The sequence below is a fragment of the Acinonyx jubatus genome, chromosome E4, assembly GCF_027475565.1.
Source record: "Acinonyx jubatus isolate Ajub_Pintada_27869175 chromosome E4, VMU_Ajub_asm_v1.0, whole genome shotgun sequence".
NCBI classification, from domain to species: Eukaryota; Metazoa; Chordata; class Mammalia; order Carnivora; family Felidae; genus Acinonyx; species Acinonyx jubatus.
In genome coordinates, this window is record NC_069395.1 from 48,990,336 (window position 1) to 49,013,990 (window position 23,655).

Below are 23,655 nucleotides of genomic sequence, written 5' to 3' on the forward strand. Positions count from 1 at the left end.
TTCAACACAAGGGACTAGTGTGCGCAATCTCCAGTGCTGGGAACCAGCAGGAGGCCCGACAGGTTGGGGCCATATCCCAGCCTGCAGAAATTCCTATAAAATTCCAGAGAAGGGCTTCATTCACCCTCATCTTTGCTTGAGACCCCCTCCTGCTGCAGATGCCCACCTGTTTTAGCAGGGAGCACATTACATGCTTTACTTTAGGGATATCTGGCTTAATCATATGGAGACTCTTAATCTGTATCACATACAAGATTATTCTCATTCCTTTTTGAGTGGGACACACGAGGAACAAGGATATATGGCACAGAGGTTGATAAGAGGTATTCATCTTTTCTTTTTTTTATTAAAAATTTTTTCTAATGTTTATTTTTGAGAGAGAGAGCGAGAGAGAGCACAAGCAGGGGAGGGAGAGAGAGAAAGGGAGACACAGAATCTGAAGCATGCTCCAGGCTCTGAGCTGTCCGGCACATGGGGCTGGAACCCACAAACTGAGATTGTGACCTGAGCTGAAGTCGACCACTTAATGGACCGAGCCACCCAGGCGACCTTGACTTCAAGGTTTCACAAAGCGATGGGAGTTTGAAGTCATTTTTTTTTTAAAAAAAGTTTATTTATTTATGTTGACAGAGAGGTGGGGGGAAGAGCAGAGAGAGAGAGGGAGAGAGAGAGAAAGAGTAGAGGGAGGGGCAGAGAGAGAGAGAGAGAGAGAGAGAGAGAGAGAGAATCCCAAGTAGGCTCAGAGCTGTCAGTGCAGAGCTGGGTGTAGGCTCAAACTCATGAACCATGAGATCACTACCTGAGCCGAAACCAAGAGTAGGACACTTAACCAACTGAGCCACCCGGGCACCCCTGAAGTAATTTTTGAAGCTAGAAAGGCAGAAGAGGGCCTGGGAGCAAGGGAGCATCATATGTGGAGAGTGAAGATATTGACATAATTATGCCATCTTAGAACCAGGCGCCGTGAGACAGGACCGGCAGGCTAAAACTCACGGCTGCTGGTTTGAATATTGCTGCACTAGTGTTTGAGGCTATCGCGTGCCTTCTCTGTGTGGAGCAAAATGAGAAGAAGCTCAGGTGAGATCTCCACAGGTAAGATCCAGTGAGGTTTGAAGTGCTGCCCTTCCGATCACTGGCACGAACTCGGCTTGTACTCAGGCCGGACTGGCTCAGCGTTGGACTTTACAAGGCTGGCAAAGCCACATCTTCCATCAACACTTACAAGTTAAATTTTAAAAAGAAGAAACTTTGCCCCTGCATCTTGTTTTCTGACAACGTGTATGGCTGGTCTTCCAGCATCTGGATATAGAGCTTTACCGGCGGCCTGTGTTGGGATTCGCTGATGCGCTGAGCCCTAGGCTGTCTCTCAGAGACCCCCGTGATCACCTGGTGCTCCCAAAAGCCGAGACTGGGGGTCTCTTCTCAAGGTGTCCTGCATGTTGCTTTCTGTTTTAACCTTCAGGTAGTTTTTCCCTTCCTCCTTCTAATTTCTTGATTTGCTTTGCTTTGGAATCATGTGGTTGTCAGTCCTGAAGACGGCGAGACAAGGCATCTGCGGGCTAATGAACAGCTGCGGGAAGATAATTAATGCTCTCCCACCTTCTTTGCAGCCTTTACCACCTCACCACGACAAAGCCTGCAACATCTGTGCTTCCCAGCAGCCGAGCTGTAAAACACCCTTCCCTGCTCCTCACAAAACAACCATCAGATGGGCGGGCGCCCACGTTAAGGGCAAAACTTACAAAATGCTACAAAAGATGAGCTGTGTTACTCCCGAGTCACAGATGTGGAGTCTTTCTGTGAGAGAACTGTAGAGAACTTGGTTTGGGATGGGCCTGGTTCTGGTGTGGTGTGGATGGGGAGGTAAGTGGGAGGGTGGGGGGAACAGCTTCCAGTACCTTCTTTCAGGGAAGGTTGCTGAACCTGCAGACTTTTGAGCCGGTCAGGAACTGCTTTGACAGTCACTAGAGGAGAAGGCAGGGTCATCTCAGACTTCTTAGTGTCTTATCCAGGGGCAATATTGAAAACAACGAATGGAATAGCACAGACACCATCCAGAGCAGACTTTAGTGGTGAGCACTTGGCCACTGTGGTGTGTTCCAGCTGCATATCAGCCCTGTGCTCACATTCCACCATCCTGCTTCCTTTAAGTGTAATAACATTTACTGAGTACCTTATTTTTAAAAAATGTTTATTTATATATATTTTTTTAATTTTTTTGGTAACGTTTATTTATTTTTGATACAGAGAGAGACAGAGCATGAACAGGGGAGGGGCAGAGAGAGAGGGAGACATAGAATCCGAAACAGGCTCTAGGCTCTGAGCTGTCAGCACAGAGCCCGACGCGGGGCTCGAACCCACAGACCGTGAGATCATGACCTGAGCCGAAGTCGGATGCTTAACCGACCAAGCCACCCAGGTACCCCAGAAATGTTTAGTTATATTTAGAGAGAGAGAGAGAGCGGGGGAGAGAGAGGGAAGGAGAGAATCCCAAGCAGGCTCTGTGCTGTCAGCACAGAACCCCATGTGAGGCTCGATCCCACAGACTGTGAGATTGCAATCTGAGCTGAAATGAAGAGTCAGATGCTTAACTGACTGAGCCACCCAGCTACCCCCTGAGTACCTTTTTTGTGCCAGAAATGGTTTTAGGTGCGTTTGATAATTTTGCACATGAAAGGTATGACCAAAATTGCTTTAACAATAATGTTAATTTTGTTTCCTGGTTTATGAGTGCTAATTTGCATGTGTAAGACTTTAGCCCCAGTTGCATTTTCAGGATTGCAGCCTGTTTGAAGTCTTAACCATCACCACCCTCCATCTAGGTATTTCTGGGCATTTGCAGGAGGCATCTCATCATTGATCGTTAATGGGCCTTTCATATTCTCCTAGTTCTGACTCCTGATGGTGTCCTTAACCCACAAGACACTGTAAGAGGGTACCCGTGGCTGGTACCCTCCATGGGAAATTGCTTTCCTGACTGGGGTGCTGTCTTCTGATACTCTTACCTGCAAACTCTCCTGACATTACTATGCTAATAAAGTACATCAGGGTTGCACTTTGTCCTCTATGCCCTAGTGTGGCATGACTGTGCCTGAAGTATTACAAGTATTCCTATGAAAGCAGTGCCTTCGCTTCTGCTTGTGGGCCTGGCCACTATTAAGCAAAGCCCAACTGGAAATCTTACACCTAGGATCTTACTTCCTTATGTTCCTTATCTCTCCATAGCTGGAGCCCCAACTCTCTCTCCATGTTCTCCCCATGCAAGCAAGTATCTGACATGAGGGCTGTGGGTGTCTCTGGCCCCACGCAGGCCCTTTGTGGCCTGTGTGGTTACAATCACCTAGCATCAAGTAATTCAACTAATGTCAAGTCTCAAATTGCCTTGCCCAGGGGATATTTACTGGTGTGGCTCAGTAAATGATGTGGCATTATGCAAATGTGGTCCAAATAAGTTTGAATAGGAGCAGGGAGACTGTTTCTACCAAACAGACTGTAAAACCACTGTCAGCTCAGAGGAATATGGAGGCTTCCCAGACAACCTACTGGTCAGAGCCATGGCAATGGAGCACAGCATGGGAATTTGGTGCTGTAGGGTTATAGAGGCACAGCCAGAATTTTGCAGAGAAGAGGAGAGCAGCACCTTTCTAGAAATTAACTGAAGTCAATTCTTAAAATATCATTTGTTGGCCAGGCGGCTAAGACAAAATTCACACTACAGTTCAACCTTGACGAAGCCATAAAGACGGAACCATGTGGGGCCAGAAGAAGAGAGCCCAGGCCCAGGATAGTTGCTGCTCACTGTTCATCGTTGTTCTTCAGAGAGGAGGCATCAGAGGAGGATATCAGAAGTCTGCCTCTCTTTATAAATTCTCAATAAGTCCTTTTGTAAAAATATCCTTAATAAATTTCCATGTTAAAAAACTCTTTTGGGGCATCTGGGTAGCTCAGTTAAGTGTCTGACTCTTGATTTCACCTCTGGTCATGATCTCACGATTCCTGAGATCGAGCCCTATGTCAGGCTCTGAGCTGATAGCACAGAGCCTGCTTGGGGTTCTTTCTCCCTTTCTCTCTGCCCCTCCCCCAACTCGTTCTCTCTCTTTCTCTCAAAATAAATAAACACTAAAAAAACAAACAAGAAACCCACAGAACTCTTTTGAGTGTTGTTAAAATTCAGATATCTGACCAGAGAAGACACTATGCAACTAATAGAGTTTAGTCTCTGGTGCCTAGACTTTGCAAAACCATTATCTATTAAAAAAGTTTAATTCTTTCTGAATGTACTGAAGGGGAGCAGATTTGTCTACCCCAAGATATACCTCTCTGGCATAGTGATTATTATAAACTGGTTATTGTTAAGAAAAAAAAACCTCTGAAACTGGTTTTTGTAAGAGATAGTTACATTTAAAAAATGAAATCTCCACTTATAATGGTGTCTCTCTCGCTGTACCAGGAAGAGGAGGCTGACTCAATCTCTAGAAGCTCTTATCAAAGGAGAAGGCAACAACTTAAATATGCATAACAACAATGTCCTTGTTTACTGTGCTCTTCCTGCTCACCTCCCATTATTGACTTTCTGCCTCCAACATCTTCTTTTCTCTTTAGCTGATTGTGGTATTTAATGGGATAGTTTCAGCCATTTGGGGAGTTAGTTTTTTTGGCTCTCTAGGAGGTATACACGTTATTAAACTTTTGCTTTTTTTCTCCTGTTGATCTGGCTTGTGTTGATTTAATTATTGGACCATCCAAAGAACTTAGAAGGGTAGAGAATTTTTTTCTCCCCAATAGTGTCAAGTAATATTACTCTCCATTATCTTTATTATTTAACTTTCTTACTTCTTTTTTTCCCCTTGATCTATGGGTTCCATTCAGCTTGAGTCTGGCAAATGAACTCTTCATGATAATTGGCTCCAGAGAAAATGGAATGAAAGGCAAGCCCTGGCCCTCAAGCTGCTCATTGTCTAGTGGGGGAAGTGGACAGATAAACAGTATAGGATGTGATTATACAGAAATACACTAGATGCAGTAAGAACATGGAAGAGATGCCAAAACCAGATTTGGCAGGGGAGTGTTAGGGGTTAGATTAAGGAAGACTTCAGAATGGAGGTGACTCCAGGGGTGGGCTCAGTAAGTATGAGTTAGATGAAAGGGATTCTCTGAATGAACAACATATACAAAAGAATGAAGCCTTAGCACAGTGATCAAAGAATTGTCATTAATTTACTACAGTTCAAAATTTTGATGTGAGTGTATCAGGGTTGAGTTATGAAACTTGGAGAGAGCCTTGTAAGTGAAGGATTTCATGTTAAGGAGACCATGGTTTGTTCAAAAAAACAACAGGATACCACTGATCGATTTTAAGCAGGGGTTGACATGGTTAGAGTTGCTTTTTAGAATGCTCACTGCTCACATAGGCTCCAAGTTTAGTAGTAGCTGATGTGGGAAACAAAGGCAGAAGGAAACAGCAGACAGAATTAAATGTCCTTATAACGTGCAGCCCATTGGCAAATACTTGAGGCAGGCAGAATACTTGAGGCAGGCTGAATAAAATGTTTCTCCAGGAACTCCCTACTGTCTTAATGCTTTGCTAGAGGGAAAAACAACCTTAGCTTGACAATAGCTAGGCCTCCAGTATCTTATGAGTCTTCTTTAGCATATGAAAATCTCTTTGGAAACTTCCCCTTGACTATACCTCCCCCAACTCCCAAGTAAATAATGAGTCCGGAGGTGGATTTTCCTGCCCATGGGTCTTGTCCCTGTGTTTTCATAAAGTCCTCTTTTTGACACCAAAGACGTCTCAAGAATTCTTTCTTGGTCATTGTTTCCAGACCCTCACCACTACAAAAAACCTCATCAGTAGCTGCATCATTCAGTATTAGAGCTCAGACAGAACTCTGTTGGAGACTAAAATGAGTAGTTGCATTTCCTAGTTTCTCCATAGTTTTTCAAAACCCACAGAAGAGTAACACTGTACCATTTGTTGGAGCCATGAAGCCTACAGGATGGACACGTGAGAGGCCTTGATTGACCATTCTCAGTTTAAATGTTTAGACCAGCTCCAGCATGGAGAACTTTTAATGTGCCCATTTCTGACAAAGTTAAGGATTGAAGAATAATGTCAAAGAGCCTCAACTCCTTGTCCTTAGAGAGCTGTCTTGGTCTTGGCAGAGGACAATATGTTGACATGGACTGGAGTTATCATTACAAGTGAAAAGATCAGGAAGCTGCTGGTTGGCTTAAGGAAGCTTCACTGGTTGGTCAGATAATACTGTTCTCAGCCATATGGACTTTAAGAGTTTTTATTATCCAGCACACCGTTATTTGGACAGAAATAATACTTTTTTTTTTCCCCTGCACTGTTATTTCTGAAAATGTGATGTATTCCTTCATTGCTCTACCTGCCTGGAAGATGTATTTCTAAAGTCAGGCAGAAGAAAAGTGGATGCCTGCTATTCACAATGCAATTACCATGACAAGTATTTCTAATTGCCACTTCCCTTCCTCCAAGCCATCTTTTCTCCAGACATTGCGGATTGCTGGTAATCTTGGGTTATTATCACCCTGAGCTGCTAACCTGAGTCTTGACAGTCCTCCTGGAGACCCGTGTCAGAAATAATTACAGCTGAAGAGAGGTGATTCTTCCTTCGTTATTAGCAGTTGCTGGTGTTGGTGTCTAACATTGATTAGCAGTTTGAAGCAACGCATTCTTTGGGCTCCGGCACACATTTTGTTTCTTCTTCTGTGCCTTAGAGGACAGCATACATTGTTTTTCATTTCCTACCCTCCCTTTGCCCTTTGTGTCCGTCTGTGTGTCTTGAGAAGGTTCCTTTCATGCTCTAGTGATTTATTTACTTCTAGTGTTATTCCCTCTTTCTTGTTTTTCAAATAATTTGCTGGTTGTATTGGTGAAGTAGAGAGAATTCGCCTCTTGGGATTGGATGCTGTGTGTGGTTGAGAGAGTTTTCCAAGAGCTGAGACGGCCATTTAGCACCCAGTAAACTAGGTCTTCAGCAACACAAGTAGGAGAAGACAGGGAGAGATGAGGCTGATTTGAACAGGAAGTAGAGGCAGGCAGGGGTGCTGCTTGCACAAATGCCTGATTCCAAGAAACCCACTTCTTTTCTTTTATACAACCTCTTACCCTGCTCATTAGCTGTTGGAGACTGGGATTGCCATGGGGAGTGGGGGTGTGAGAGAAGTTTATAACTGTAGCTCTGGGAGAGGTTTGCTCAGCAGTTGTTTTTGTCTGCTCTGGATGGTGAGTGAAGGCATGTACCCTGCTCAACAGCTCATCATTAAATGTCACCCTGTTCTGATGGGGCTCTTACATATGGTTGTAGAAAGTCAAAAGAACTTCAGGAAGGCAGTATGAACATAGGGAAATTCCTTCTCGAAATTCCAGTTCTTCCTTCTTTCCTTCTTGAATGGGCTGGGCAGGAAAATGTCATTAAATAGGAAGTGGTCTTTCCTGGTCTGTTCATTCTTCTCAAGATTCACCAAAAGCCAGAATCATAGTGCTCAAGTATATTTTAGGTGTTTTGTGCTATAATGTGGTTGCTGTGATTTATTGAGATTCTTCCATATTTTAGTCCTTGGATAGACACAACTTCCTTGACTGTGGCTCTCTTTGAAAAGGCAACTGCCCTAGAGGTCCCCTGGTAATTGGATTTGTTATACCATGGGGTTGGATGGCCACTGGAAGCCCAAGTGGCTGTCTCAGTGTGAGTTTATTTGCTCATTTATACATCCATTCAACAAACCTTTATGAAAATAGTGCATCATACTGGGTGATAGTCTAGGCATTACTGGTATTTATTGATAATCTATTATGTTTCAGGAGCCTGCACACATGTTGATGGAGTGGCTGTGTTGCACAGAGGTTACTAACATGAGCTTTGAACTCAAACAGATCTGTTTGAAGTCCCGGTTCCATCAGTTGGTACGTGTGTGATGTTAGACATGTCCACTATCTTTTCCAAGCCTCAACACACTTATCTATGAAATGGTGGTCATATTAATTCCTATTTGGAGAGGTTGCTGATAGAAATAAATGATTTGATGCATATTAAGTGTTTGTAATGCCTGGAGCATCATAAATTTATGTTATCTGGTTTCATTTAATCTTAAGAGCCTGAAGAGTAGGTATGATTACGCTGCCATTCTACATAGAGAACCCAGTATTACAGAGTTAGGGGAATTTGTATCCTAGACTTTTAGAACATTAAATCACTATGTCCATACTTACTGCTTTATAGTGGAAACAGCTGAGGGCAAGAGAAGCCATGGACTTGGGTCCTCCGACTCCCAGGCGAGGTCTCCTTTGTTACTCAATGTTTCCCCTCACTTGCTTTACAATCTCCATAGCCATTTACAAGGAAACTCTCTGAACTGTCTGCAAATGTCTGTCTGACCACTACTGTTAGCATCGGCCCACCCTTATTTGAAGGTTGACTGCACAGTTTATATTTTCCAGACCATTTTCATCTCCTCTCTCTGTGCTCTTTGGGCCTTTCCATCCTAATTAACACCTCTACCAGAAAGGAAATGTAAAAGGAAATAAAACTTAAGCCACTCAGTTTTGCTCCTTATTAGCAGCTCTTTTTAAAAGATTTGGCGGATGGGGAGGCTGACTTTTAGCTACAGTGGGGATTTTTGATTATAGCAATGGATTTAAATTAGCTGGGCAACCTTTCTTGCTGTTACCATGGATAGATGAGAGTTGATTGTCTGAGCCCCAGTGGGCCTGTGGCCACAGAGACCCCCGTCAGTCCAGCCAGCAGCTCTGGCCCTTCAGGCTTGCTGCCCTCCCTGCTGCGCCTCCTTTACAGACCCTCCACTAGGGGCTCCTCTTTCCATATTAGACACTGTGCCCTTGGCCATGTTAGTTAGGACCGGCACATTGTGAGAGGAGCCCCCGGATTTGTGCAAGGTGGTGGCCCTGAGCTGACCTGAATTGGCAAAACACAAAGCTGGAAATCAGAACATGTCAGACATTTCCTTTCATTCCTGTTGTGTTTTAAAACCTAGCTCCTTTTCGAGTTACACTTCACTCTTCCTTGGAGAGTGCCCTATTTCCTTTGCCAGCAGGTCCTTAGGGCCTCCCTGCTGCTTGTTACCTGGATTTCATTTGGCCAAGGGCTGGGAGGGGGGCCTGGCAGCCAAGCTTCTGTTAACCTTGCCAAGCAGACCTCCTTCTGTCAGGTTTTTATCCTGGGAGTGTCAGGAGGATACAGTCCCCAAATGATTGTGCTCTTTTGGCCTACTCCACTTCTTAATTCTTCTGCCCGGTTTAGCATAGACCTTCGACACCTCCTCTTGTCTTTTATTACCTAAAGGCTTTCTCTGTGATTTCCTGCAGCCAAGTATGGGCTGGATTTTAATGGTGGATGTGATATTGAGCAGCCACTTGGGAACTAGGGATGGCCACTAAATGGCCTCAATTTCCCTATTTGTAAAAGCATAGGGCTCTTCTAAAAGACACCTATGGTCCCTTGGCACTAACTTTCTACGACTCTGTAAATACTTGTTTTAGGAAGTTTCTCTTCAGATTTGTGGAACCAAAACAATATATAGGCAGGAAATCAGGCAACTGGTATGTAGGCTAATATTTTCATTAATCGTGTGATTTCAAATTCTGGATCTCATTTTTTTCCTCATAGAGTCTTCTGTTAAAAGTCTTAGCAGTATTGTAAGAAGAAATGGGATGCCATCGGTGGAAACACTTTTGAGTGTTTCATGAAATAATAAGAACATTATTATTATAAATCTAAGCTATAATTACAAGTATTTTAAGATTTCTCTGATGTAACAAAAGAGTAGTTTCTTTGTTTTTAGAGTCTCTAGGAAATGCTCCACCAGAATTTAGGGATACTTTTTTCATGGTGTATATTTACAGTTATAAATAATTGTTTTTGTAATTAAAAGGTTTTATGAAATGTTTGATAATTTTTGGCAAACTTAAAAACGGTTTTTTATTTATAGGTAAGGAGATCTAACTCAGGAAATGTTATGTCCTAGAGGAGAAAATACCAGCCTGTATCCTGGGTTCAAGTCCCAGCTCTGTCATAATTAGACTAGAAGCCCCTTAAGGGCAGGGCTCTCTTTCCCCAGCACCCAGGATGGCACCTAGACCGAATCCCTGCTGCCTGAGGTACTCATAAATATAATAAATACCTAATAATAATAATTAAAAGAAAGTATAATACATAAAATAATAAAAATAAATAACTGGGTGACCTTGGGCACCTTGGTTAAATTTCCCAGGTCTAATTTCATTAACTCAGAAAATTCAGGGGTAGCAAGAGCACACTGTATACACTGTGTATTAGTTATCTTGCCAATGAATTTTATATATATATAAAACTATATATTATATATTAATACGTATATAATTATATAACATGTATATAGTATACATAGTGTGTGTGTGTATATATGTGTGTGTATATATATATATATATATATATATATATATATAAAACTTCCATGGATTTCCTCTTTTTGTCCTGTTTATTTCTGCATCACTATCCTCCATCACCACCAGGTAGAGTTCATCCTGCTGAAAAGGCCTGGGCCTTCCTTTCTTTGTAAATCCTCTGCAAACAACCACTTGTGACTGGGGTCCAAGATGCTATAGGTACAACAGTCCTGCTTATCTGCTGTTTCTCTTTTGTGGTTTCAGTTAGTCACCTTCAACTGAGGTATGGAAGCAGATGATCCTCCCTCGGTGAATTGTCAGAAGGTCCATAGCAGCCTACCTAGGTCACAAGGTCTGGGTCATTCACCTGACTTTACCTCATCCTGCAGGCATTTTATCATCTCACATCATCACCAGAAGGGTGAGTGCAGTACAGAGATTTTGAGAGAGAGACAAAGAGAAACCACATTCACATGACTTTTATTATAGCGTATTGTTCTAATTGTTCTTATTTAGTGTTATTGTTGTCAATCTCTTACCATACCTAACTTAGAAATTAAATTTTATTATAGGTGTGTACATATAAGGAAAAACATAGTATATATAGGGTTTAATACCATCTGTGTTTGGAGCATCCAGTGGGCATCCTGGAATGTGTTCCCCATGGATAAGTTGAGGGGGGACTACTGTATACAGAATATTTAAGAAGCTTCTGTGAACACAGCTGGCCTTAGTGGGGATATATAACCTGGCAGGTTCTGATTTGCATGTCCATTTCCCCCCAACCCTCCCTTTCTCTTCAAAGAAATTTGAGTTCTTTTATTTTATTCTGGCCCTGGCTCCCACAGGGATTTGGAACTGAATAACATATTTAATAATTTCAGAAAGAGAGAATTTGGGAGCTGGGGGATGAGAGAGGCAAGTTGGTCATCAGAAATGGAGCTTTTGGGATTGAGCCTTGGGGAGAAAAAGAACACTCTGTCTGTGTTTGGGGAAGAAGAAAAGAGTGGGGAGGAGGGAAGGGAAGGAGGGAGATAGGGAGTGAAGGCTGGGGCTGTGAATGGGGGTGGGAGCATCAGGGGCTCAGAGCTGGCTGGATCTAGCTACTCCTCCATGGAGTTCCTGGGAGAGAGGCCTGGAGCCTATACCCTGTGAATTGGGGAAGGGGGTTGAAGACCCTCTGGTGAGCAGTGAGGGTCCTGCAGGGTGATGAGGGGGACCATGAGTGTTATAAGTGGAACCCATGGCTTTTCCTATCAGGAGCATTTAATTTACTCCATGAACTCAAGAACCATAAATGTACTGGAAAAAGAAGTTAACAAACAGGTCCCTGTCTTCAATTCTGTGAGACAGCCATGCTGTATAAGCTTAACAGATATATTTTAAACTCTGCTGGGTTTCTGATTATAAAAGTCATGCTTGTTCATTGTAGAAAATACAAAAAGCATCTAGAAGAAAATAAAAATCACCTAGAACTCTCCTTCTGAGAGATGACCACTGTCAGGATTATGACACCTGTGTCATTTTGTAGCTTGCTTTTTTTACTTAACAGTAAGTTCTGAACTTTTTTATAGGTCTTCAATATTTGCTTTCAAGATAATTTTTTAAAAGTTTATTTATCTTTGAGAGAGAGAGACAGAGAGACAGAGAGACAGAGAGAGAGAATCCCAACCAGGCTCCATGCTGTCAGCATGGAGTCCAGTGTGGGGCTCGATCCCACAAACCCTGAGATCATGACCTGAGCCGAAATCAAGAGTCGGATGCTTACCTAACTGAGCCACCCAGGTGCTCCTGCTTTCAACATAATTTTTAATATATACCCTTCACTCTTAGCTGGTTGGTTCTTCATGGCTGTCGATGCCACTGACAAGCTTGGGGGCAGATAGGAGTTCAACAGCTCTGCTCTTCTCCGTGTGGAAACTACCTCCCTAGGTTTTGTCCCATCTCAGAGCTTGAAGAGCTCTGTTCCTTGTCAAGGCAAGTCATTGTTCTTGATTGTATTCCCGCCAAGAAACATGCCTGCACTGGCCTCCACCCCACACTGTTTCCTGTCCATGGGCGTGCCCCTTAGTTCATGCCCCTTAATTCCACCCACTTAGTAGATGTCAGAAGAGAGCTCTCACTTATTTTCTCCCCTCTGGTGTTTCTCCTGCAACCTGTATTACATGTTATTGGCATATTAGTCATATTAAGTAACAGCCATGAACTCTCCTCTCCTCAAAAACATTTAGTGTCTCCCTACTGCTTACCGTCTCAAGCCCAGACACCCTAGGCTAGCATGCAGGGACCTCTCATGTATGGCCTCATTTCTCACACAAGGGAGGAAATTTTGGTGTTTCTCTGTCTTTTCACCAAATCCAATTAGTCACAATCTCCTGTTGAATGTACCTGGTAGGTATGATTGGTCCTTCTGTCCACCTTCTTTGCTCCGGCCTTAGCTCACACCCTCCTAATTACTGAATTATAAGAGACTGTCCCTGGCTTTCCTGCCTCCAGTCCTTCCCCCTCTACATTGCTCTTCACACTGCACACAGAATGCTCTTCTGAAGTGAAATACGACCATTGTACATTCCCTTAAAATGTGTAATGGCTTCCCATAGAATTTGGAAAAAGCCCTAATTTCTTAGCATAACCTAAAGGCTCTTCCTGATGGGGACCCTGCCTCATGTCCCTTTACTACTTCCTTGATGTTGGGCTTAAATCGCAGGAAGTGTCTCCAGTCCCTGTGTAACCCTGAGGCATTCTCCAGTCCCCTTCATACTGCCCCACCCCTCTTTTGTCTTCCCTGCCCTCCTTCTGAGATTCTGCCCCTGCCCCTGGGTTAAATGGCTATCTTAAGTACTTCTGAGGCAACTTGTTCTCCCTTTATTCTAGCTTCAGTCACATTGCTCTGAAGTTGTCCCTTGTCTGTGAAGTAAGGAAACTTAGGATCTTTGAGGACAAAGATGGTGTTGAATTTGTCTTAGTATTTTCCCAACACTCGGTACAGGGGATACAGCATTGTGTATTCAATCAGTTTTGGTTTATGGATGAATGGGTGAGTCCTAATATTTTGCAGGAATGTATCAAGCATTCAGACACAGAGAATTGGCAGTGGGTACTTATGGTTCCTCATTGGCAATACAGGCAAAAGGACAATTGAATCTAACATGCAAGTCCCATGATTGCTCTAAGTCTTCATCCTTATGTCTGTGCTTGAGGCTGTTGATACATATTCTCTTTCTGGGCTTTTTATGTTCGGGGTTTCTTTAGATGTTTGTGTATGCTTTGTGGCTGGGGCATGGTGCAGTTCGCTGTGATCTCAGAGGGGAGAACCCATGCCTAGGAGCCTGAGTGGGGTCATCACTAGCCCAGGACCACTTTGATCTTTGCCCGTGATTTGAGTGCTGTGTTCCTGGGATGTGACAAGCCTAGGGTCCTCCTACTCTATCACCATCTTCTCTCCAAAATCCACCCATGATTTAATAGTAATGATGACAGTGATGATGAAAAACATAAAAAAAGTTTTATTTGTATCAAGTCCAGGCTGAGGATGTGAGTGATACCTTTATTCTATACTGGTCACAGGGTACTTCCCTCATCCATAATAAGCTTAGTGTGTCCCTGGTCCAAATCACTAAACATTATCACAGTTGGCTTCTAAGAATCCCCCATGCTTTCATTCTTGGCTCATGCCAGGGAAACACTCAGATCAGGTTTCCCTTCCTTTTAACACTCTCTAGTAGTTTCCAGCTGCATTTGGATCTGAGGTCTCTGTAATGACCTATGAGTTCTTGCCATGATCTGGATCCTGTTCTCCATTCCAGACACATCCCACATCCTTTCTTCCTTAATCACCCCATTCCAGCCAGGCCAGAACTTCTTTCAGCTTCTTCCTTCAGTTTCTGATCTCTTTCCCACTTGAGTATCTCCTTTATGCTGTTCTCTCTGCCTAGGATTCCCTCCCTCTGCTTTTTGCACAACTGATTGCTTCTCTCATTTCAAGTCTCAGCATGGGGTACCCTGACCACTTTCACTAGTGGGTCCTCCACTATATTCTATCACTGGACGCTTTGCATTGTCTTCATAGCGTTTCTTACCAGCTGTAATAATTATGAATTTATCTTTTGGTTCATTGCTACTCTTCAAATTTTAGGTCTAGCACTTACTGGCTGAATGACCTTGGGCAAATTATATAACCAACTTTCACCCACATCACCTCATCTGAAGATGGAGATAGTTTTCTTGAGAGCTATTACTTTATGCCAGGTACTGTACTCATTATTTAACATGGATTGAGTTAGGCCTCCCAGCAGAGGGGCACAGAGAGAGTGCCCAAATTGCCCAAGGTCACCCAGCTAGTTAATGGCATAGACGAAATTTGAACCCATTCAGTCTGGCTTCAGAGCCCATGCTCTTCCCTGCTCTGCCAGGCTACGTGCAAATGTTCATTGAATACATAAATGAGAAGCTTCCTCCTCAGCTTTCCTGATTTTTCTCTGAAAGTGTTCTGTATGATAGGAGTGTTTGCCAGCTCTCCAGATCCATGTAGAATGCCTAGATGCCCCCCACCTTGCCCCACTTACCCTACTTAGAAGGAAATGTGGCTTCTTTGGCCCCCTGAAGGCTGGATTCTGAGCTGCAGCCCCCAGGGTGGCCCTGATGAGGTGGAGGCAGGGGCCCTCCTGCCTTTGTGCAGCAGGAGCTGGTTTCAGACAAATACGCTGTGTGTGCTCCTGGCAGCATCTGCTGCCTACAAACATCCAGCTACAAGGAATTCACTCTGAGTTGATTCTTCTTTTCTTTTCCTTGACAAAAGGCGAGAACTATGCAGGGAGGGAAACCTTTACTCTGAAAAGAATTGTTAAGTGCCTAACCGGCTTTACTGTTCCACTGATCAATTCAGAGGACGCGGGAGCCTGGCAACTGGGGCAGGGGGCTTGGCTCAAGAGGGCCCGGGATTTGAAGCCCCACTTTCCCCAGCAGCCCTACCATATAAGCCCCTGACCTGGGGAGTGAGAGGTGCTGTGGAGACACGGGCTTTCCCTTCAGCTGCCGACGACAGATGTCATCACACACAGGTCCATATTTCCATTTCCAGTGCCTGCTTCTCCTTTAAAAAAATTTTTTTTATATTGACGACCTATAGGGGTTCCTTTGAGCATCTCTCCTAGTTGATGAACCCCACCTTTGGGGGTTTGACTACAAGTACTGCCCTCCTGCTCGATCCTTCATTTTACCAGATATATCTCTGTGTACCAGGCTCGTAGCAGGGATCTCGTGAGTGAACACACAACCCTCAGTGACTCTTGAATGACCCTGAGCAGGTCTCTCCTGCAGGGGAAAAGCATTGGGAAGAGAGGATGTGGTGTGAGCAAAGGCATAAGATCAGGAAACTGTGTATGTGATTAGGAAATCATGAGCTCATGCATTTGACTGCAGATAGGATACTAGTGAGGGAGTGTGTGGGTTATTCTCCAGATGCCCCTTATATCTATTTTTTGCCTTTCTCCTCCCTGCTCTGTGCTCCAGGAGGGAGACTCCCGTGGTTCCATCACATGGCCTTCCTTACCCTCAGCTTTCCTGTCGGAATTCAACAATGGGAGACATGGCCAGCTGGCAGAGGAAGGGGGAAGCAGAGGTGGGGTTATTTATTCCCTTTCTCCTCACCTCCCCCTCCTCCCACCCCCAAGCTGCTGGCGTTCTGGCAGAGCTACTGTCCACCAGTCCTTGAGCCACACTGCTGTCACAGGCTCTCCCTTCACCTGCGGCTATCCCAAGGGACCGGGGCACACTGTTCCTAGCCTTCAGCCCTTCAGGCCTAGCCACAGTATGGCCTTCCAGTGGTTGCTGGTTCCTGTGGTTCACCTCCGCTTGCTGTTCCTTCAACCCTACTTACAGCCCTATCTGGAAACGTGGAAATCATTCAGTGTTTCTGAACACAAGAAGGACTTGAGCAGAGGTATAAAGAATAAAGAGCAGTGAATGCGGGAGATGGTGTGCACATGGAGAATGAACAGAAGTGGGCAGCTGACCGGATATGTGGAAATGGAGAAGGAGCCTTTGAAGCTGGGTCCACATCCCCAGGACCAGGCTGACTGAGAGCATGATGGTGCCACAAGCAGAACTGGGGGAGGGAGGGGAATTGCTGTTACCTTTGGTTTGAGAGAAGTTGAAAATACCTCCAACCTTCCTCTAAAAATTGTGGTCCTCGTGGTTATCCCCTCCAAAGGGCTGGGTAGTATGAAGTATTTCATCAGCCTCCTCCAGGCCGGTCTTAGCTCAGGCAACACCACACACCGGATGCTGCCCTTCTGTGGAGGGGGGCTACTTAGTAGTCACCCAGTGCAGTTGGGGTACTTCAGAGGGCTAATCCACCATGAGCACCTGGGTGTAGCTGGACAACAAGGAGATCTCAAGTCTTTTTTTGTAGCAGAGGATTTTACTTAGCAATGAGTTGAAACAGCAAAATACATCACACGAGAACACTGTGAAGGAATACAGGCTACTTAGAAGGCTGAGAGGAAAAGGAGGTTCATTCTGTGTGACAGCAGAGGGCAGCTCTGAGAGTCACGAATGGAGGCGTCTGAGAGGTAGGCTACCACTTATAATGGAGACAGCCTTCTAAAGATTGATTCAGTCTGCCTATTGGTGGGATGAGCTCCTTACAGAGTGATGAATGCCTGGTCCCAAATGGGATTAAGTTGAAACTAAATGCTTGCTGGTCACTGACTGTAAAAAGACTTTCTGTATTGTGCTATAAATTGGGCTGAAGAAAGTCACATCATATTCTATTTCCCTCAGTTCCAGCCCAATGATTCTGTGATTTTCCTGTTGCCTAACTACAGGTGCAGAGGTGGGTCGATGTCCACAAGACTAAAACCAGCAGCTGTCCGGGTTCTTGGCCTTTCGTTACAGGTATGTTCTAGAGGGAATCAACAGCACAGAGAACAAACAGAAAATGCTTTGTGGGTCAGAAGCTGAATAATCTTACTTGTTTCTATTTCTCTGCTATGGTCATCTTTGTCTCCTTTAAATAATAGGCCATTTCCTATCAATTCAGATTAATAGCATGAGTTTGATTGGTCAACCATGTGGGGACTGTGTGGAAGAGAGAACAAATATGCTTTGATTCCCTAGTGGTTCTACCAGCTGGGGAGTTTCAAAGATTTCCTTTTAAATCTCAATTGAAGATAGGATAAAGGAAATGTGCTATGATGAAAGCATGTCTGGAACATAGAAAGGTGGCAAATGAAGAATTTCCTGCTAAATGGGGGCAGAGAAGAATCTCTGTTTGGGGCTGAAGGGTGTTAAAAAGATACATGCTTATCTAGAAGCACAGTATCTTGAAGGAATTCAGATTTTTCTACTTCAGTCTTCCATTTGATAAGCCCTACATAATATTCATAAATTGACTTTAAGTTTATAGACTGTTTATGTGCATTATCTCGTTTTATCTTGTGAGGCAGATGTGCCAAATAATACTTCCCAGTTTACCAGATGAGCAACTTGAGACTTGGAGATGCCAGGTTTCCCATCCAACACCATACAGATCATTAGTGGATGAGCTAGACTTTGAACTTTAATCTTGTAGTCTTCCTATCACATCATAATGAGAGATTAGATTGTAAACTGATCGTAAACACTTATTGTGTATTTATCTTATGCCAGACAGTGGGCTAAGCACTTTACGTGGGTTACGACAATTCCCATTTTCCAGATGTGGAAGCTGAGAATGCTCCTTCCACCTTCTGGCTCTACCAAAGCAGAGACTGTAGTTGAGTCTCAGTGTTGTTACATGCTTACCTTATATTTAACACCAGGATGAAAAAAGAAATGTCAGTAGCCTTCAGCTCAGGTGAGAATGTGCGTGTCTGTGTGAGGGCTGGTACGTGTGTGCCAGGAGCCCTCCCAGAGCTCCACACTTGTGTCTGTAACTGCCTCCTGGCCATCTCCACTGGTTTATACTCCCAGAAACGGAAATGTTCATCTCTCTGAAATGTTCAGCTAACCTCCCTATCTCCTCTCCAACACTGTCCCTCCTTTTGCATTCTCTGTCTTGGCCAGTGCCATGACTCAAGCTCAACACGTAGAGCAGGTGTTGGTGGTGAAGACCTCTAGATTTGACTTCAACAAAATTGCTCCTGGCCATTCCAGCCTTTCCATTCCCACTGCTGTGCCTTAGGTTGGACCAACATTACCTGACTTTGGCAGTACCTGTCTAGTGGAGTCTCTCTACTCTTCTTCCATTCCTACAGATTATCTCAAGTTATATTTTCCAGAGACATAGGTTTTATCCAGTTGATCTCTTTCTCCAAATTCTGCATTAACTTCCGGTTTTAGTTATTCATTCCTCAGATGCTAATTGAGCAACTGCTAAGCGTCAAGCACTCTTCCAGGCTCTGGGAATACCAGAGTGAACAAAGCACAGAGCCCTGTCCCTGTGCCACTTCAAAAGTACACGCTCTTCAGCCTAACGATCAATGTCACCTATAGTTTGGCTCAACTCATTTTTCTGGCCTTTATCGTCTCTGCACAGCTGCAGGTAATATCCACATTCCTTGTCATCCAGTCATGCTGAGTATTCCTGGTGCCTAGAAATTTGTGCCTAGTTGGGTGATTACCTTCACCTGGAGCTCCACTCACCTGTCCAGATTTCCTATGATGGCACTCACCCACATCTCTTCCCTGAATTCTTTCCAGATCTAGTCAGAATTAATGTCACTGATACCTTGGGCACAATGTTTCTGTATGTTATGGTTATTATCACAGCCTGCATGATTTCTATATGTGTCTGTTTCCTCCTTAGACTGAGTTCTTTGAGCAGAGGAATGTCTTACCTGTATTTGTATTCTCAGCCCTTTGCTCAGTCCCTGGCACGTAGTAGGTGCGTAATAAATTTTAGCCACTTTGAAATATTATAGTCTTGATAGCACCCCTAGTCCCCCATCACCTACCTCCCCCTTTTCAAAGATCCTTAACAGACTTATTTCCACCGATAAATACATCTTGCGCGCGCTGGTGCACGAGTTCAGAAAGGCACTTTTTAGCCTCTAGGTGGCAGTGTTACTGTGCTCAAAGGGAAGGAGTGGAGCAGCAGGCCAGGAAATTGTATCAACCCCTTAGGGTACCTGCCTTCCCGTCTCTTCCTCTGTCTTTCCCTCCTCCCTTTCACCCTCCCTCTCTCCTTTCTTCTTCCCCCCTCCCCGCTCCTCCCACCTCCATTTCTCTTCATCTATTAAATTTCTTCACAGTTTTTTTGAAACACCAAAGCATATTGTAAGCACTGAAGAAAAGATACAGTGCCGGCCGGAGACCCTGTCTCCTCCCTCACACACTTTGTGTAGAATTGTAAATTTTAATATTTCTACTAGATTCCATTTAAATTTTGGAGGTGTGAGGGATTATGATCTTCGGAGAAGGGGAGATAGGAAGCAGTTGTTTTTAGAAGCAGCCAAGGAAATAATTCAAAATGGCCTCACGACATGTCTGGCTATCTACCTCCATTCCTGGATGTGTCCTAGGTGTTGAGGTAGAGCTGAACACTCAGCTTTTCCAGGCAAGTCTGAAAACTGACTTGTCGACCACATTTAGGGAGGGCATGAGGCTGTATCAACAGGGGATGTTTCCATTCAGCTCCAGAGGAAGGTGGCGGAGTTTGCTGGGAGCCCAACTCCAAGGGGGAGAGGGAGCAGGAGAGGGTGGGGGGCCAAGTAGGGTGGATGTGCAGGCTCCAACAAAGGCAAGGGAATGCAGCTGGGCTTTGCTGTCTGGTAACGAATCTAAATCTCTACCTGCCTATTTTTCCAGAGTGCCCACTGCTCTAACAATTCAGCATTTTAAAGGAAGATGGTGGAGGAGGGAATTGGTAATTTAAGCATGAAAAATGTCATTTTGCCTCAGAGCAAACTGCCTTTCTATGCCCTGGCTCCTTTTGTGTGGTTTGGATTTAGGCATATCTGGAAGATCATTTGCCCAATACTAATAGGAAGTCTCACTGTGCTCGTTTGTTATGAGATGTAATGGGACTTCCTCTCACTGTGGGAATAGCAGCCACCTAGTGCCACTGGTTTCTATTTTTCTGTCACCAAGAGAAACACTCTGTTTCTCTCTCTCTCTCTCTCTCTCTCTCTCTCTCTCTCTCTCTCTCACACACACACACACACACACACACACACCAAAGAACTCCTGGATTTTGCCTTTGCACGTTTCTCTTTGAGACAATTAAAATGCAACCATCTTCTTCCAAATCCCATACTTATATTCTTTCCCTGCTTTGGGTTTAAGGTCATTTGGTTTAGAAGGGAGGCCCTTTGACTTGCATGGAGTTAATTAATCAGACTCTTTCCTCCTGCTAAATTCCTCAGTATCTTTGCTTTCTAAAACAGGAGCCCCGTTTTCCTCTCCCTTCTCCTTCGAGTAGCATGTGCTTATCACTTTGGGACCATGCATTTATTGTTCAGTTCTTGAATTCACTGTTGTTATTTATCGTTTTTTTTTTTTTAAATACAGATACAACTGTAAGAGGTTTAGAGCTTTACTTGACTTTTCTGTCTCCTTATAAAAGTATGTTTCTTTGGAGAAATCTTTTTTTTTTTTTTCTATTCTGCCCCAAATTCTTTGATCAGTGCCATTGATCTCTGCCACTTCTGGGTATTTTGAGGCCCATGTGTGAGGTACCATGTTCTCCTGAAACTGGCTAGGGCATAGCAGCCCTCACTGTTGGGCTCCCAGCAAATTCTGCCAGTTGTCTGTTGGCGAGTAAACTTCTTTCCTCTCTATCTTTAAATTGGGGGAGAATGACAAGAAGCATCTGTCAGATAGTCAAAGTCTTTATAGTTCCCCAAAGCTCCTTGAACAAAATAATACCTTTCTTTTCTTTTTCTTGCCTTCTCAGATGGTTCCTCAATGAGGTTCAAGCTGCCTTATGCCTGGGCCACAGCTGGCACCCCCTGTCACTCGTTGCCCTTGTGTTGAGTTTCCCTTGTGTTGTTGGAACGCTTGCAATTTGACTGGTGCTCCAGAGCCTCGAGAAACATAAGGAAACTCACCACCCACCCGTGTGAGGTATGCAAAGATTGCCTGCTGGGCCTCTCTGACAAAGGCTTTCTAACAGTTTTTAAAAAAATTGTCTGTGATGGGAAGTGAGGCTATTCAGAAGTGATGGCCCACAGGGTAGCCAACAGCCTGACATGTGGCTAAGGAAGAGGAATCAGACTGGCTCAGTGGTTGACAGTATGGGTTTCCAAGTCAGTTAAATTTGGGTTCCAATCCCCAGTCCATCATCACTGTGTGGTACTGGGAAAATGCCCTTAGCCTCTCTAGGTCTCCTTTCTTATAGAAAATAGAGAAAGTCATGGTACCTCAAAAAGTTATTCTGAGGATCACCTGAGATAATGCAGGCAAAATTCTTAACACAGTGCCTGAAACACGCCAAGGGCTCAGTGAATGTCATTTGTAATCTACAACTAAAATGATGACTCTTAAGGGTGGGAAGGCACCTTAGCGATCATCTGCCCACTCCATCGTCTTACAACTGAGCATGAGGCACCCTGGAGCTGTCCACAGTCACTCAGCCAGTGGATGACAGGCAGGTCTCCTGACTCCTAGCCCAACATGCTTTCTCCCTCAGCTGCAGACCCTAGACCTCCCTTCCTGTTCTGATGGTGGTAGCGGGTGGCAACACACTGGTTATGATTACATACTCATTCGTTCAGTAAATATTTATTGAGTGATGCAATGGCAAGAATACACAGATCCTATATTGAGCAATCCTGCTGTATTATAGGGGGAATAAAATACGCACCAGTAACTAAAATTCAGATCACTATAAGTACTCATTAAATAAGGATTTAAAAACGTACCACGGAGGGCAGAGAAAAGAGGCCCCATAAAGCTGAATGGGAAGGTAACAGTGAATACTTATTTGGCTCCTGTTACGTGTTAGGTGCAGTGGGCATCCAAACTCTAAGAGCAGGAACTGTCTCTTATTTATCTTTGCATACCCAGCACCTAGCATGGTGCCAGCGTGTGGTAGATGGGTACCAGATATTTCTAGGGGGATGAGTGACTCGAAGTTCTGTCTTCTATCTGTAGTCTAGAGGCCATCATGAGGACCTGAGGACCAGCTGGCAGCACCACTGCCTCTGCTTCTCCTTTCTCTGCTGCTTGTTGCTTTCTCGGTCTGTGCCTGTGGGTGCCCACAGCAGGACAGCAGCCCTCAGAAGTCAGCCCTGTGGTAGGCACCATAGTTGCTCTGCCTTAGGGAGGACTCGGCTCATAAGTATCTGACTTCTCCCCATGGGCCTGTCTCTCCTTTCCACCAAAGCCCTTGTGTCCTGCACCCCACACCCACAGCTCTCGGCACTATGCTAATCTGATCAATGATTCCATTTTGTCGTGTTATTGCCCAGCTTGGCTGCTCTGTTAGAAAGCAAGCTGAGAGCTGTGATCTGATTTCTAGTGGGTTCTGCTACTTTGGCTGGAGGATTGAGAGGAACTGTGTGGGTAGATTTATTTCTCAAATAATCTTCCCCAGAAACCTATGTTGGCTGTCTTTGTGGAACAAATGGATATTGTCAGTGTTATTGATTTGACCTTTTCCCCTCTCCTGGTGGACAGTGTCTGTGTCCTCACTGCTCCATTCTCTTGGTGCAGTGAGACAATTTAGAGCCATTTCTAGGAATCCTGCTCTTCCCTTTGGCATTTTGGAGGAAGAAAAACATTTTTTTTTTAATTGAAGCATGATCAACATATGATATTCTATTAGTTTCATGTGTATAACATGGAAAAAAATTTTGACATAAGCACAAGATAATGATGTTGCAACGCCCTAGACACAACTCTGGTCGTGTGACATGCTGGAGTCCATGGAAAATACTTCGGTGGAATGATGTGGGCTTTTATTTCTAATGGTGGTTCCTTGTCTCCTGGGAACCCAGCTAACTGGTTGGGCTTTTCAGTGATTTGTGGGTGGTATGGGAAGGAAAACGTTCTGATTTTTCCTCTTATTCTGCAACAAGAGAGGAATGCAGGCTCAGATAATATTCTTTTCACTCTAGTACTGAGGTTACTACTAACATTGGCACTGTATGTTCCTCATGTGGGAGGACACGGGGAAGCAGAAAGTTCTCAGAAGCGTCAGGCTTGGGTAGCATAATTAATTTTAAAAGGAAGAGCCTTTATATCGTTTTGGATTTTTATCATGAAATTATACATGTTCATTAGAGAAAAAAAAATTAAGCAACCAGATAAACAAAATC

At 44.2% G+C, this 23,655-nt stretch overlaps 1 long non-coding RNA gene across 1 annotated transcript in view; it reads left to right on the forward strand.

The window, feature by feature from the left end:
- Positions 1–8,838, forward strand: part of LOC128313056 (uncharacterized) — a 51,629-nt gene extending 42,791 nt beyond the window's left edge. Inside the window, exon 4 of the long non-coding RNA XR_008293208.1 lies at positions 7,835–8,838. This is a non-coding gene — a long non-coding RNA (uncharacterized LOC128313056). The remainder of the gene's footprint in view (positions 1–7,834) is intronic.
- The last annotated feature ends 14,817 nt before the right edge of the window (positions 8,839–23,655 follow it).